The sequence below is a fragment of the Salvelinus alpinus genome, unplaced genomic scaffold (genome assembly GCF_045679555.1).
Source record: "Salvelinus alpinus unplaced genomic scaffold, SLU_Salpinus.1 scaffold_40, whole genome shotgun sequence".
NCBI lineage: Eukaryota > Metazoa > Chordata > Actinopteri > Salmoniformes > Salmonidae > Salvelinus > Salvelinus alpinus.
The window spans coordinates 2,454,490-2,472,037 of NW_027255981.1; the positions used below are offsets into that span (position 1 = coordinate 2,454,490).

The window sequence follows — 17,548 nt, forward strand, 5'->3', positions numbered from 1 at the left end:
TAAGTGAAGTATTGCCAATACATATTAACAAAGGGGTGAACATTTGGTTTTGATATTTGATATTTACAATTTATGTAACATTTAGTATTCATAATTATTTATGCAACCAGCTGACCATTTTTGGGTACAATTATATTGACAATGTTGCCCCGCTTTTAGATATAATTATATTGAAGTTGTTACCCTTCTTTTAGAATATCAGGATTCATTCTCAGATGTGCTAACCCAAATGCATGACATTGGGGAATGGGCCCCGAAAGAGAGAGAAGCTCCGCAGTGAGGTGGAAAGTTACTACAGATATTGCAGGTGTTTGCTGATTGTCTCAAGGGTGGGCAGTCAGCAAGTTTTGCGTTTAGCCAGTGCTTTGCCATGGATCACAATTTATTTTGTTCCAAGGGGACGAGAGTTCTAGAACTAAGTGAGTTTTAGGAAGACGAGAGTTCCAAAAGCTTGTGGGGGAAAAATATAGGATCTATTTGTTGACTTAAGGGGGAAAGTGTTACATTTATGTTTTGAGGTTGGACTTTATCACGTATAGCACGTATAGCTCGTTAGCACGTTGGGCGCACTGATTGGTGTCACCTCGTTAGTCAGTATGTGTTACACCTGTGCTGGCTTGTCCATGTCGTTAGTGGGAAGGTGTTTCACCTGAGCTGGTCGAGGTTCTATTTAAGAGTGTCTGTCCCAGTGCTCCAGTTGTCTTGATAGATGTGGAGTGTCAACACCTTTAGTTGCTCCACCTTTTTGGTTTGCTTCCTGTCTTTAAGTTTGGTGTGGGTTTTTCTTTCGTTTTCTTCTTCTTGGGCAGATTTAGTGGGTCTCATGGTGGGTGTCTTATTTCCCAGTTGTTGTTACTAGTCAACTTTCATTGGACACCCCCATAGTGTCTTTTCCTGTGAAGCCATTGTGTTGCATCCATGTCTGAAATGTGCTCTATAAATAAAGCTTGATTTGATTTGAACATATTGCAAAAGAAATTAATCCAATGCCTGACCAATCAACAAACTCTTGGTCCATCTTAGTATGAAAAACAGTATCAATCCCACTTTTCCAGCCTGCTGAAGGCGTGGTGGAGTGGTAAACACCACCCCCGGCTCTACCAGGGGCTTGAGGTGGTCTCCCACAGCTCTGCTTATGTCATGTTCTGTGGTCTTGCCGTTCCATTTCTTGACTGCCCCTGCAACACAGAAACACATTTAGTCATATTATATAAAACACTCAAAGTAATGGATATGGAGCATCTATGGCCTCAGTTACACCTGGCACCTAAATGTAACTTCTGTCATCTGATCACTCCAAGCTGCATTAGGTTCAGATCTACCAGGATGGGCCTTTGACATAGTCTGGAAGCAGCCAGGCCACTGAATATGCATAAGCAATGTCAAAAGATGAGTGGGGAAAAGTACATTTTACACAAGTGACCTTCATAATAAATCAAATCAAATGTTATTTGTCACATACATATGTTATTGCGGGTGTAGCGAAATGCTTGTGTTCCTAGCTCCAACAGTGCAGTAATATCTAACAATTTCACAACAAATACCTAATACACACAAATCTAAGTAATGGAATAAGAATATATAAATATATGGATGAGCGATGTCAGAGCGGCATAGACTGATACAGTAGAATAGGATAGAATACATTATATACATATGAGATGAGCAATACATAGACTAAGATACAGTAGAATAGGATAGAATACAGTATATACAGCCTCTCTGTGTTAGTGATGTAAAAACAGCTTCTGTCTCTCGGTCCCAGCTTTGATGCACCTGTACTGACCTCGCCTTCTGGATGATAGCGGGCTGAACAGGCAGTGGCTCGGGTAATAACAAAGAACAAATGTGTGTGCCTGAGGGGAAATTAACTTTCATACAGCCAAAAGGGTGAAAAATTACACCAATATCAGTGGAGAATTTGCACTAATGTAAATAAACATAGATGATGGAACATATTCCCTTTTGCTTACGTGATGAACCGCTAAGGGGACATAAATATTTACCATCTAAACCATGTGTGACCTCTCACCTCTCTGGCTGTAGAAGTGTTCTTCCTAACCAGTCCCTCAACAGCTCTCTGACTGAGCTCCACCCTCACTGGGTCTTCAGAGGAGAGGAAGGCTGAGGATGGAAGGATGAATGGATCAGTCAGTCAATAAAGTGTAGAGCTGCTGTCTATACTGTCTGACAAAATCACTCTTTTAGTAGTTCATTAAAGTAAATAAGACTTTATGACTGCTGAATACCAACTATCAATCACTTAGATCATGTATTTTCAGGTAGAGATACATCCTTGGGACGTCCCTAGCCCGTTGAAGTTGACATTTAAAATGGTTAAGGTTAGGGGTTAAGGTTAGGGTTTAGGGTAGGGATGTCCCAAGGATCCCGGATAGCATTGACCATTGTGCATTCTTCTGTCTCTTTTACATAGCAGGTGATGGGTTCTGACTTCTGAACTTGAAAATATGAAATATCCTTATTATGTGAAATTGAATGAAACAATAATGTATGTTGATGCTAATATGATGTACAATATTCCATGATGTTTCTATATGATAACAATAGAGTAATATATTTAATATGATGTACAATATTCCATGATGTTTCTATATGATAACAATAGAGTAATATATTTAATATGCCATATACAATTTTTAACAGTTTCACTAATTCATTTTCATTAACTTAATCATTATGACACACCCCTCACTATTGTCATTGGTTACACTAATTGCACTGTTTGTCTACATAACCTGGTTCAAGTATTCATGCCATCACCCTGAGGAAGTCACAGTGATGCCGAAACGTTGGTAAATTGCTGGGAGTTAAAACATGGAGTGTGCGACTTTCTTTATTTGGATAGTTTATAGTTTATTCGCCGTTAGTCAGCACCTCCACACAAACTATTTTTCTGGGTTTGCACTAGCTCATGTTTTTTAAGGGTAGGTAACAACACGCTGATCCCCACGCTGATCCTCAACGAAGGGGCCCCTCAGGGGTGTGTGCTCAGCCCCCTCCTGTACTCCCTGTTCACTCATAACTGCACGGCCAGACACGACTCCAACACCATCATTAAGTTTGCCGATGACACAACAGTGGTAGGCCTGATCACCAACAACGACTAGACAGCCTATAGGGAGGAGGTCTGGCCGTGTGGTGCCAGGAAAACAACCTCTCCCTCAAAGTGATTAAGATAAAGGAGATGATTGTGGACTACAGGAAAAGGAAAACCGAGCACGCACCCATTCTCATCGACGGGGCTGTAGTGGAGCAGGTTGAGAGCTTCAAGTTCGATGGTGTCCACATCACTAACAAACTATCATGGTCCAAGCACACCAAGACAATCATGAAGAGGGCACGACAAAACCTATTCCCCCGCAGGAGACTGAAAAGATTTAGTATGGGTCCTCAGATCCTCAAAAGGTTCTACAGCTGCACCATCGAGGGCATCCTGACTGGTTGCATCCCTGCTTGGTATGGCAACTGCTCTGCCTCCGACCGCAAGGCACTACAGAGGGTAGTGCGTACAGCCCAGTACATCACTGGGGCCAAGCTTTCTGCCATCCAGGATCTCTATCCCAGGCGGTGTAATATGTATTGGCAATACTTCACTTAATGGTGAGGCATGGAATAATAAAACATGTATCTTTTGTCAGGCTGAATGTTTGAAATATGAGTAGGTGATTTGAGTCATGCTTCTTCAGTAGTGGAATAAAGACAATTAGCATTTGAATGTTGTCAAGAAATACTGGAGTGATGTCAGATTGTTAATAAAATTGATTATAGTCCAATTTATTATACTGCGTCCATGTGTATATACACAAACATCTGCAACAATTATCATATTACATGTATTTTTTTTTCAACTTGTAGAAAACAGCTGGCTACATTTTGAAGTACTGCATTTTGATTCAAGTGGGTCACCAACGCAGTAAGTGTAACACAGCTCTTTTTTTGTTAGTCACTTTTTGTTAAATAATACTCTTTCAATTCAGAGCCTGGATTTTCCCCTGAGGCTAATATCCATATCATGCTGCAATCAATTGAAAAGGGCAAACGATAAGGTAGAACATCATTAAAATACTCCTACTACAATGTTAAAACATTCTACATTGTGACATTAAAATACTCCTACAATGTTAAAACATTCTACATTGTGACATCATTAAAATACTCCTACTACAATGTTAAAACATTCTACATTGTGACATCATTAAAATACTCCTACTACAATGTTAAAACATTCTACATTGTGACATTATTTAATTGATATCATGAAACAACTCCTTCATGTATTTTCTGATGTTTGATCAGAGATCTTAAATCAGAGTATCTCTTGTCACATTGATTACAGCTATAAGATTTCTCTCCTGTGTGTGTTCTCTGGTGTATAGTCAGAGAGCTTGATGTAGTAAAACTCATCCCACATTGATCACAGCTATACGGTTTCTCTCCTGTGTGTTCTCTGGTGTCGAATCAGATGGCTTGATGTAGTAAAACTCATCCCACATTGATCACAGCTATAATATTTCTCTCCTGTGTGTGTTCTCTGGTGTATAGTCAGAGAGCTTGATGTAGGAAAACTCTTCCCACATTGATCACAGCTATACGGCTTCTCTCCTGTGTGTGTTCTCTGGTGTCGAATCAGATGGCTTGATGTAGTAAAACTCATCCCACATTGATCACAGCTATAAGGTTTCTCTCCTGTGTGTGTTCTCTGGTGTATTTTAAGTTCTGATGAAGATGTGCAACCTTTCCCACAGTCAGAGCAGCGGTGAGAATTCTTCCCTGTGGGTCTCTGCTGGTGTTTCTTGAGGTGTTTTGATGTGGAGAGACTCTTCTCTGCCTCTTCAGCATCATGAGGTTGTTGAGGCCCCCCAGAGGATCCACGATAGTCACGTCTCTCTCCTGTGTGAACAAAAAGTCAGACAGATGGTTTAAGGCCCACAACAGCAAAAATCTACTGTAAAAAGGTGATGCCAACAGCGTAGCCATTATGTTGTACAAACAATGACGTCTGTAATGAATGTTAATTATTTTACATTTGTCTTAAGACAGTCAAGTGAACAACAATAGTCATATTTTGTCTTGTTTTCACATTAGTAGTAACATTGACGATTGTATGCTAGAAATACGTTTTTAAAGTTGTTGAAATCCTAAGCAGTGTGCCAGACAACTTTTGGTCTCCAATATAGGCACCTTTCTGTAGGTCTATGTTGTTGTTAGGTGCAGTTATGGGTCCTACAGTAAGTCTATGGTATTGGTATATCTAGGGATTTCCGCATTAGCATGGAGGAGTTTCTGCAACAAAATTGTGTTTTAGCAAACAGAGGGCAGAGAGCGATGCAGAGAGCGATTCACCTATTTGGGGATGTCTGATAGTATTCACGCACCCCCACTAATGATGTGTGGAGCTTCTCAAAGTAATTTTTTCTTCACCTCAACAGCAAGTAAACAAAGTCTTACTAAAATCAATTAGCGAATGACAATAGTTCCTCAAAGTATTTGTAAAATAATTCCAGCTCTCACTCTTGATAACCAAAAAATGTAATGCTCTGATCCAGTGGAAATGTCATAAAATACCTGATTACTTCTTATCCCTTACACAAATAGCCTACAGCTGTGTCTGTCCCAAACTCACTGGCGCGGGAAACTCTCAGGGCCCAGAATATTTTATATCAAGTTTCGGACCGACCTAGGTGATACAATGTTTCAAGTTCTATGTAGACAGGCCATGAGCAGCCAATGTGATTTATTTTTATCTGGATATTTTCTAGCTGTTTCTATTTGTTGGCTTTATGTAGGCTATTTTTACATAGTTGGCAATGGCAATAAAAGTTATTTAGATTTGTATAATTTTCATTTAGATAGAATGTAGATTAATCACAGAGAATGATTTTGAGATAAAGACTATTATAATTACTATTATAAATTAAATTAAACTGTTCCAGTAAAATGTGAATATGAAAATCACAACTGGCACCAGATCAGTAGAAATGGTCAGATAAATTGGCACTACAAATGGAAAAGGTTGCCGACTGCTGTTGTAACCTATTACTGGAAACTTCAGGAGCATAACGTCAGAATTTACAAAGGCCAGCAGCAGCGTGAGGAGAATGCTAAGGAAGAGTTTTTTTTTAATGGTTAGGCTATCTTGATCTCTGGTTCCCTCAAGTCATTTGTGTGTCTCAATTATTTAATTTAAAAAACGGAGGATTCCTGTTGATGATGTAAAGAATATTTGCTGCTCTGTGGTGTGTCATGAGGAGCAACCAGACGCTGCACGCATTTATGAAATTGCTTATTCCAGTTACTAATAAGCATGCACCCATTAAGAAAATGACTGTAAAAGCTGTTAAATCCCAGTGGATTGATGAGGAATTGAAAAAAATGGTATGGTTGAGAAGGATGAGGTAAAAGGAATGGCAAATAAGTCTGGCTGAACAACCGATTGGCAAACATCCTGCAAATTGAGAAATCATGTGACTAAACTGAAGAAAAAGACAATGAAACAAAGATAAATTACAAAGAATGATAGTAAAAGATTTGGAGAACCTTACTAACAATTTTTGGGGAAAAAATAACTGAATCAGATGGCTCATTCATCAAAGCCCACTACTTTTATGATTTTTTAATTGGCAAGATTAGCAAACTTATGCATGACATACCAGCAACAAACGCTGACACTACACATCCAAGTATAGCTGACCAAATTATGAAAGTCAAGCATTGTAATTTAGAATTCCGTAAAGTCAGTGTGGAAGAGGTGAAAAAATTCTTGTTGTCTATCAACAATGACAAGCCACCGGGGTCTGACAATCTAGATGGAAATATACTGAGGATAATAGCGGACTATATTGGCACTCCTATTTTCCGTATCTTTAATTTAAGCCTACTAGAGAGCGTGTGCCCTCAGGCCTGGAGGGAAGCTAAAGTCATTCGACGTGCGCTATGCTCTGCATAGTTAGCTCCAGGTAAAATGTTGCACTTATTCAGCCATTCTGTAACCAAAAACAAGCTACATATGGACAGTACTAAAATAAACTGACTCTGGAAATGACAAAGCGCCTCGTAACCTATTTGGAAATGGGACAAACGGACCCCTTCTGTGGTAACAGACTGGGACGATTTGTAATCAAATCATATTCCCAGAAACGGGGTTCAAATGAACCACAGAGACTGTGTGGGATAATAACATGGCCGTGTCCAACCCTGCTTGTTCCCTCGACTCCACTACCAACCACCAATCTCCAACAGGGACCTTAACCTGTATCACTAGACACTTCATAGTGAGCTACAGGTAGGAATCAGCAATGAATCCCAATAATGAGCCACCTATGGGAGGGGTAACCCTTTGTGGACAAATCTTTCAACGTATTACTGCTACCCTGGGGAGATTTATATACCCCTTGAACATCGGCTCCAACCCTCATCGGATGTGGCAGGGCTTGCCACATCAGACTACAAAGGGAAGCACAGCTGATAGCTGCCCAGTGACACGAGCCTACCAGACGAGCTAAATCACTTCTATGCTCACTTCGAGGAAAGTAACACTGAAACATGCATGACAGCATCAGCTGTTCCGGATAACTTTGTGATCACGCTCTCCGCAGCCGATGTGAGTAAGACCTTTAAACAGGTTAACATTCACAAGGCCACAGGGCCAAACGGATTACCAGGATGTGTACTCCAAGCATGCGCTGACCAACTGGCAAGGGTCTTCACTGACATTTTCATCCCCTGTCTGTGTCTGTAATACCAAGATGTTTCAAGCAGACCACCATAGTCCCTGTGCCCAAGAACACTAAGTAATCTGCCTAAATGACTACCGACCCGTAGCACTCACGTCTGTAGCCATGAAGTGCTTTGAAAGGCTGGTCGTGGCTCACATCAACACCATTATCCCAGAAACCCTAGACCCACTCCAATTTGCATACCGCCCCAACAGATCCACAAATGATGCAATCTCTATTGCACTCCACACTGCCCTTTCCCACCTGGACAAAAGGAACACCCATGTGAGAAAGCTATTCATCGACTACAGCTCAGCGTTCAACACCATAGTGCCCTCAAAGCTCATCACTAAGCTAAGGACCCTGGGACTAAACACTGAGCACGCCCCCATTCTCATCGAAGGGGTTGTAGTGGAGCAGTTGAAAGCTTCAAGTCCCTTGGTATCCACATCCTTGGTGTCCACATTATAGGCTTAGTAAACCTTTACTTCATACCCATCCCGGATCCGGGAGCATCCTCATCAAAAAAGCTGACTAGCATAGCCTAGCCTAACGGGACATGGATATCATATAATATAGTTTCATGAAATCACAAGTCCAATACAGCAAATGAAAGATAAACATCTTGTGAATCCAGCCATCATTTCCGATTTTTTAAATGTTTTACAGCGAAAACACAATATGTATTTATATTAGCTAACCACAATAGCCAAACACACAACGGCATATTTTCACCATGTTTCCACCGCATAGGTAGCCTTCACAAAACCCACAAATAGAGATAAAATTAATCACTAACCTAGAACAACTTCATCAGATGACAGTCTTATAACATCATGTTATACAATACATTTATGTTTTGTTCGAAAATATGCATATTTATAGCTACAAATCCTGATTTTACATTGTAGCCACCATCACAAATAGCACCAAAGCAGCCAGAATAATTACAGAGAGCAACGTGAAATACATAAATACTCATCATAAAACATTTATGAAAAATACATGGTGTACAGCAAATGAAAGATAAACATCTTGTGAATCCAGCCAATATTTCCGATTTTTTTAAGTGTTTTACAGCGAAAACACAATATATATTTCTATTAGCTCATCACAATAGCCAAACACACAAAGCTATTTATCCACCGCCAGCATAGATTTCACAAAAACAGCAATATAGATAAAATTAATCACTAACCTTTGGACAACTTCATCAGTTGACAGTCTTATAACATCATGTTATACAATACATTTATGTTTTGTTCGAAAATGTGCATATTTAGAGCTGCAAATCGTGGTTATACATTGTGAATATGTAGCAAACAATTCACCAAAATCTCCGGAGATATTTTGGACAGTCACCTAATCTAATCAAAGAGCTCATCATAAACTTTACTAAAAAATACATGTTGTACAGCAAATGAAAGATACACTGGTTCTTAATGCAACCGCTGTGTTAGATTTAAAAAAATAACTTTACCACAACATACAGCATGCGTTATTGTGAGACAGCGCTCACCTATTCTCCGCGGTGTTGGAGTCAACATATTACACAGAAATACGAAATAACATCATAAATGTTGTCTTACTTTTGCTGTTCTTCCATCAGAATGTTGTGCAAGGAGTCCTAGGTCCAGAATAAATCGTTGTTTGGTTTTAGAATGTCCATTTCTTCTGTCGAATTAGCAACCTTGGCTAGCCATGTGGCGCGAACATGCCCATCTTCTCTTGGCGCAAAGAACAGAAAATTCCAAAAGTCCCAATAAACGTTGAATAAACTGATAAAACTCGGTTGAAAAATCCTACTTTGATGTTTTTCTCATATGTATCAAATAAAATCAGAGCCGGAGATATTCGCCGTGTATACCGAACGCTTTTCAGAAGACATTGTGGAGCTCCTTCGCGCACCGTGGAAAACTGACAAAATGGCTGACCTGTCACTCCAAAAGCTCTTATTCAGCCTCAGATCAAGCTAGACACCCCATTCAACCTTCCACTGCCTGCTGACATCTAGTGGAAGGCGTATGAAGTGCATACATATCGATAAATAAAAGCCAGTTGAATAGGCAGGCCCTGAAACAGAGCCTCGTTTTCAGATTTTTCACTTCCTGTATGGAAGTTTGCTGCCAAATGAGTTCTGTTTTACTCATAGATATAATTCAAACAGTTTTAGAAACTTCTGAGTGTTTTCTACCCAATAGTAATAATAATATGCATATTGTATGATCTAGAACAGAGTACGAGGCCGTTTTAATTTGGGCACGATTTTTTCCAAAGTGAAAACAGCGCCCCCCTATTGACAAAAAGTTTTAACTGGTGAACTGTTGAAATCATGGAAACATAATGACGACTCTAATTCTAGATTTGGAATAGAATGTGCAGCACCTTGAATATATTGTTTTTTGACTACCAATTAATAAACCGGGGAGGAATTACTGACAGAGTAGGAGCATGGTGGAGACATCCAAGAGGAAAATCAGGAAGGGAAATGAGAGCAAGAAATGCAGACGAAAGGGATAACAAGTTGGTGAAGCAACAGATGTGCTGGAATGAGAACAATATAGATGGAATGAGAACAATATAGATGGAATGAGAACAATATAGATGCTACTTTGAGAACACAAACTCTCACATCTTTCACAGCACAGAGCGAGGGAGTCCAGGGGATGACTGGAGGAGCAATGGAGGAAGCATTGCGGGATTCTCTTGGCGCGAGTACATATTTTGAGACTGCGTGGACGATGGTGAAGAACAGTCACTTTAACTCTACCTACATGTACATATTACCTCAACTAACCGGTGCCCCCGCACATTGACTCTGTACAGTTGGTGAGACTGAGTGGACGATGGTGAAGAGCAGTGACTCTGTACAGTTGGTGAGACTGCGTGGACGATGGTGAAGAACAGTGACTCTGTACAGTTGTTGAGACTGAGTGGAGGATGGTGAAGAACAGTGGAGTGAAAAGGGCTAAAGTTGGTAATGAACAGCAGTTTAGGGTCGGAGTGGGAATCATCAGCAAGGATGTTTTTGTGGGTGACCTGTTATATGGTCTCAAAGATGGTGAAGGATGAATTGGGTAAAGTGGAATCGGTTCGAGTGACCAGGGGCGGTATGATACTGATTGTGTGTCAACAGGGCAAAAGGAGAAAGCTTTGTGTGGTTTAGGTTAAACATTTCAGGTAGACGCACGTTGATTAAAATGAATGATAGACGGAAGGTTTTACTGTGGTTTGGTGAAGTGGTTCTCCCATCTTATGTAAAACCTGGGTAAGTGAGATATGCAGAAGCCGCTGCAGTGTTACAATTGTAAAAAAGTTTGGACATGTGGCAAGTGTTTGTCGAAGGAATAAATATGTCGTAGTCAGATGAAGCATGTTGTAATTGTGATGGGAATCACGTTCCCGAGTTCCCGGAGTGCCCTGTACGGATGAAGGATGTCACAGTAGCTAGGATGATCAGGCCCATCCAGCAGGTGTCCTATGTGGAGGCAGTGAAAATAGCTGAAGGAGTAGAGAGGAGAAGGTAGTTCATGTCCCACAGTCTACAGTGAAGCCATGCAGGAGAAGGATCCCAACACACTAATAGTGAACAAGGTGGAATTTGTTGTGTTTATAGAGCAAGTGATAAATTGCATTAATAAATAATTAGTAACCTTCATCCAAAACTAGCAGTTTCCGTATTAGCTTGAAGGAGTTTGTACAACAAAATTGCATTTGCATTGCCCTCACTGCCGCAGTGATAAATTGCATTAATAATAAACAAATAAACATCTAAGAAGCTAGACATCACAGCGGCAAATAGATTTCTGGATCTCCAGGACTTCAGACGAAATGTTACAGGGAGTACTGAATGAAGACGTTCCACCCCTCCCAGGTTCCTGAACCTGTGTAGGGATCTGAATAGTACCATTTTTGTTTGAAATTCAGGGTAGTGGAGTGAATTTGGTTCGTGTTTATTTTATGTAATTAGTATGATTTGTTAATCCCAATTTTTTTGCGTTTTTGTTATTTTTTTACAACCCCGTACAGTAGGTGGCAGCAATACACCTGATGAGTGTAGTCTGAGAATAAACCTCAGGGAAGAAGACATGGTAGGAAGCAAAGTGTTGGTCAGTGTTTCCAGTTGACCCTAATTAGATGTTACATTACATGTTGTTTTCTTACTTCATGTAGCCGGCTAGCTGGCCAACATATTCATACTTCGCTTACTTCTCTCTGATAAGATACCGCTGCACAAACATACTTATCTAGGCCTACACCAGCACTGGTACCAGGCAGTATTAGCTAGCTACGTTTGCTCTGACTCTTAATACATTTAGCAAGCTAGTTAGCCCGCTAACTAGCGATTAGCAGCTAACATTATTTGAGCAACACCTTGCTCAGACAAGACAATCTTTCGCCTTTAATGTAATGGCATGAAAAGAATTGCCAGAATATTATACAATGACTTATCAACAGTTGTAACAATTTGACCCCCACAGGAAATCTACACTGGCAGTTATAGAAAGACCCATTTACTATATAACCATTGATTCTTGAAGAATATAACTTATAAATGCCTCAAATGTTTCAACTGTATTACCCCGACCAGAAACCAAAACATAAGCTTGTATAAGGCCACTGTTTGTAAACAAATACTATATGGCTGAGGAGTAGGGTCGATCCAAACGTTCTGACCTCACAACGACAATAAAGCACCCAAGCTAACTGGCTAACGTTGGATAGCTTGCTAGACACAAATGAGAGAAAACCGCACTCTTACCATTTTACTTGCCCTAGCAGAGCTGGTTAGGCTGTTTTCATGTTATCCAGAGCGTTGGTGACTAACTGTGCTGCTGGCAACAATTTAATTTGAGCTTTTTTGCATAAATGTTTACTGACAACGGGTGTTGAGCGTTATTAAATTCATCAGTTATTCTGCGCTCTGGTACTCAGACGAGGGTGCTCTGCAATCGGAGTAGGGAGTAGAGAGCCAGAGCGAATCCGAATTAACAATGTCCATTGAGAACGCACACGACCCCTTGGCTAAGAATGATGTGAATAATCAAGTCAATAAACATTGGGTAGTTAGTTAGAATATAGTTACTACACTGGCAAGTTTGATGTATAAGTAGCCAACTAACATTAGGTAGCTAGCTCACATACTGGTACATACTGCTGTAAAGATATGATATGCGTTTTGTAAGGATAGTGTAGCTAACATAACGTGTAAGGTAACTTATTTGAAAAGTAATTACTTTATTGCATTGCTCAACATTTGTCAGAATTATTTAAAGCAGTTCATTTGTATCCGCTCTCTCGTTGGACTTCGACTGCATATTTTCCCCCATTTTCTTGACATCTGAAAACGTTGAAGCCACAATAATTTCCTGAAGATTTGCATTATGGGCCCTAAAGTACTGCATGTATACTTCGTATTTTGGTGAATTTAGTACGACATCCGGGAACTTTTGGCATACTAACTACATCATACTATGACCAATAACCATACTATATACTCAATTAACATCACAAATAGTGCAGTTACACATCCGGCGCCGGAAAGAGATGGCCGCCTCGCTTCGCGTTCCTTGGAAAATATGCAGTATTTTGCTTTTTTATGTGTTATTTCTTACATCGGTACCCCAGGTAATCTTAGGTTTCATTACATACAGTCGGGAGGAACTACTGAATATACGATTAACGTCAACTCATCATCGTTCCTACCAGGAATATGACTTTCCCGAAACGGATCCAGTGTTTTGCCTTCCACCCAATACAATGGATCTGATCCCAGCCTGTGCGACGCCGTAAAAGGGGCAAACGAGGCGGTCTCGTGGTCAGGCTTCGGAGACGGGCACACCGCGCTCCACTCCCTAGCATACTACTCGCCAATGTCCAGTCTCTTGACAATAAGGTTGATGAAATCCGAGCACGGGTAGCATTCCAGAGAGACATCAGGGATTGCAACGTGCTCTGCTTCACGGAAACATGGCTAACTCAAGAGACGCTAACGGAGTCGGTGCAGCCAGCTGGTTTCTTCATGCATCGCGCCGACAGAAACAAACATCTTTCTGGTAAGAAGAGGGGCGGGGGGGTATGCCTTATGATTAACGAGACGTGGTGTGATCATCATAACAACACACAGGAACTCAAGTCATTCTGTTCACCTGATCTAGAACTCCTCACAATCAAATGTCGACCGCATTATCTACCAAGGGAATTCTCTTCAATCATAATCACAGCCGTATATATTCCCCCCCAAGCAGACACATCGATGGCCCTGAACGAACTTTATCTGACTCTTTGTAAACTGGAAACCACACACCCTGAGGCTGCATTCATCGTAGCTGGGGATTTTAACAAGGCTAATCTAAAAACAAAACTCCCTAAATTCTATCAGCATATCGATTGTGCTACCAGGGCTGGGAAAACCCTAGATCATTGTTATACTAATTTCCGCGACGCATATAAGGCCCTCCCCCGCCCCCCTTTCGGAAAAGCTGACCACGACTCCATTTTGTTGATTCCAGCCTACAAACAGAAACTAAAACAACAAGCTCCCGCGCTCAGGTCTGTTCAACGCTGGTCCGACCAATCTGAATCCACGCTTCAAGACTGCTTCGATCACGCGGATTGGAATATGTTCCGCATTGCGTCCAACAACAATATTGACGAATATGCTGATTCGGTGAGCGAGTTCATTAGGAAGTGCATTGACGATGTCGTACCCACAGCAACGATTAAAACATTCCCAATTTTTTTGCGTTTTTGTTATTTTTTACAACCACGTACAGTAGGTGGCAGCAATACACCTGATGAGTGTAGTCTGACAATAAACCTCAGAGAAGAAGACATGGTAGGAACCAAAGTGTTGGTCAGTGTTTCCAGTTGACCCTAATTAGATGTTACATTACATGTTGTTTTCTTACTTCATGTAGCTGGCTAGCTAGCTAATATATTCATACTTCACTTACTCCTCTCTGATAAGATACCGCTGCACAAACATGCTTATCTAGGCCTACACCAGCATTGGTACCAGGCAGTATTAGCTAGCTACGTTTGCTCTGACTCTTCATACATTTAGCAAGCAGGCTAGCCCGCTAACTAGCGATTAGCAGTTAACATTATTTAAGCAACACCTTGCTAAGACAAGACAATCTTTCGCCTTTAATGTAATGGCATGAAAAGAATTGCCAGAATATTATACAATGACTTATCAATAGCAGCCAACAATTTGACCCCAACAGGAAATCTACACTGTCAGTTATAGAAAGACCCATTTACTATATAACCATTGATTCTTGAAGAATATAACTTATAAATGCCTCAAATGTTTCAACCGTATTACCCCACCAGAAACCAAAACATAAGCTCGTATAACGCTACTGTTTGTAAACAAATACTATATGGCTGAGGAGTAGGGACGATCCAAGCGTTCTAACCTCACAATGACAGTAAAGCACCCAAGCTAACTGGCTAACGTTAGACAGCTTGCTAGACACAAATGAGAGAAAAAATTGTAAGAGTGAGGTTACTTGCCCTAGTAGAGCTGGTTAGGCTGTTTTCATGTTATCCAGAGCGTTGGTGACTAACTGTGCTGCTGGCAACAATTTAATTTGAGCTTTTTAGCAGCCATATTCAACAGGTGTTGAGCATTATTAAATTCATCAGTTATTCTGCGCTCTAATCAAGTCAATAAACATTGGGTAGTTAGTTAGAATATAGTTACTATACTGGCAAGTTTGATGTATAAGTAGCCAACTAACGTTAGGTAGCTAGCTCACATACTGGTACATATTGCTGTAAAGATATGCTATGCGTTTTGTAAGGATAGTGTAGCTAACATAACGTGTAAGGTAACTTATTTGAAAAGTCATTACTTTATTGCATTGCTCAACATTTGTCATTATTATTTAAAGCAGTTCATTTGTATCCGCTCTCTCGTTGGACTTCAGCTGCATATTTTCCCCCATTTTCTTCTAATCTGAAAACGTTGAAGCCACAACCATTTCCTGAAGAATTGCATTATGGGCCCTAAAATACTGCGTGTATATTTCGTATTTCGGCGAATTTAGTACGACATCCGGGAACTTTTGGCATACTAACTACATCATACTATGACCAATAAGCAGACTATATACTCAATTTACTTCACAAATAGTGCAGTTAGTATGAGTATTCTAACACAGCTCAGGACTCTGGGCAGCCATTTTGTTTGTTTAAAAACTAGGAGCCTTTAAAAAAAGCCAAACAACAATCAACCAATCTGCAGTTCAACCAATAACAAAGCTGTAATTCCACCACTGTTTTGGTAATAAGATGATGGATGGTGCTGAAGAAATGTAACTAGTCTCTAATTCATAGACAGACCGATGGATGCATTGACTGACCATCCATGATATCAACATGATAGTTTTAACCATGTTGAGGCTATACAGTGTTGATTTACATTGTTTCTAAACATTGGAGTAAAAAAGCTTATTTGGGTTTCAGATGGGGTAAAAACAATTGAACTAAGCTCATGAGGCATGTGTTATATTCTTCAAGAATCAATGGCTATAAATATATAAATATAAATAAATAATTTAAAAGTCACAATATGGATGTAGCAATTGCACATTTCCCCTTTAACACCACACATCAGTTCAACAACCGCAGAGTTTGTGCTTCTGTTTTTAAGACAGTACTTACGAGTGTTACTCAGTGAACGGTTTCTCAAATCCATCTTATTGCTAAGTTCATCGTTAGAACCATCGGATGCCTGAAGATGTGTTTGGGAAACCGGGACCAGATATCCAGTTTCGTCCTCTTCTTCATTTTTCGATGTGACAGTCATTTCCCCCTCCTCTTCTTCCACTGAAACGTCTTTCTCTTCTTCTTTCACGGTAACAGCCTCACCTTCTACTTGTTTTGTATTGTAACAACCTCCTCTTCCTCCTCTTTCACGAGAGCTACTTTCTCCATCCAGCAGACCTTCTCTTCTTCAGCAGGACCGGGGTTAAGTTTTAGACTGGAACTATGAGGCATGTACTGAAGTCGCTAAGCGGTATAATTCAAAGCAGTGTCACTTTATCAGCAGCACGTGATCAATGACGTCTGAAGAATAATTTCGTCGAACACCTGATTGGTTTGGTATTGGGCTTGTTCGACATTGCAGCCGACAGTGCAGGTGGCTGCTGACTGCTGACTGACTAATTTACAAATCACCTTGCGTCATAAATAACTACTCATTATTATTTATAAATCAGTCAGCCAGTCACCGTTTACCCACAATGCAGCATGTATTTGATGCTCTCGAACACGACCAGTGGTTTAATATATGACATAATGGCTACGCTGCTACGGCGTGTGACTTCATCTACAAAATGTGGCTGTTCTAAATTCTGTGTCGCTCAAAGCCTTGAGTAATGAACCTATTTTTGACACAATTGGCTGGAAAGCATCAATGCTTCAGGAAGCTTTATTTCCCCATCACTACTTTTCAGCATGTTTTCTGTGAATTAGACTACGGGAGTTTTGTAACTTTTTCCACCTTGGCTTACTGTTAGTTGGGTTCTGACTGGTCTCCGGTAGTTGGTCTCGCTGACCATAACCGTGCTGGTTGGCTACGCTGGTTAGGCTAATAGCTAGTTGGCCAAATAGCTAACGTTAGCTGGTTGGCTAAGATAACTGCATATAGCTAACTTGAGCTGGTTGGCTAAGATAACTGCATATAGCTAATGTTGCTGGCTGGCTAAGATAACTGCATATAGCTAATGTTAGCTGGCTGGCTAAGATAACTGCATATAGCTAATGTTAGCTGGCTGGCTAAGATAACTGCATATAGCTCA

General features: G+C 40.4%; 1 protein-coding gene and 1 pseudogene across 1 annotated transcript in view; one reads left to right on the forward strand and one right to left on the reverse strand.

The window, feature by feature from the left end:
• The window catches only part of LOC139567014 (zinc finger protein 180-like), a 740,647-nt gene that overhangs the window by 18,760 nt on the left and 704,339 nt on the right, over positions 1–17,548 (forward strand). The window lies entirely within an intron of this gene.
• On the reverse strand, positions 3,768–16,840 carry LOC139567018 (zinc finger protein ZFP2-like; annotated as a pseudogene).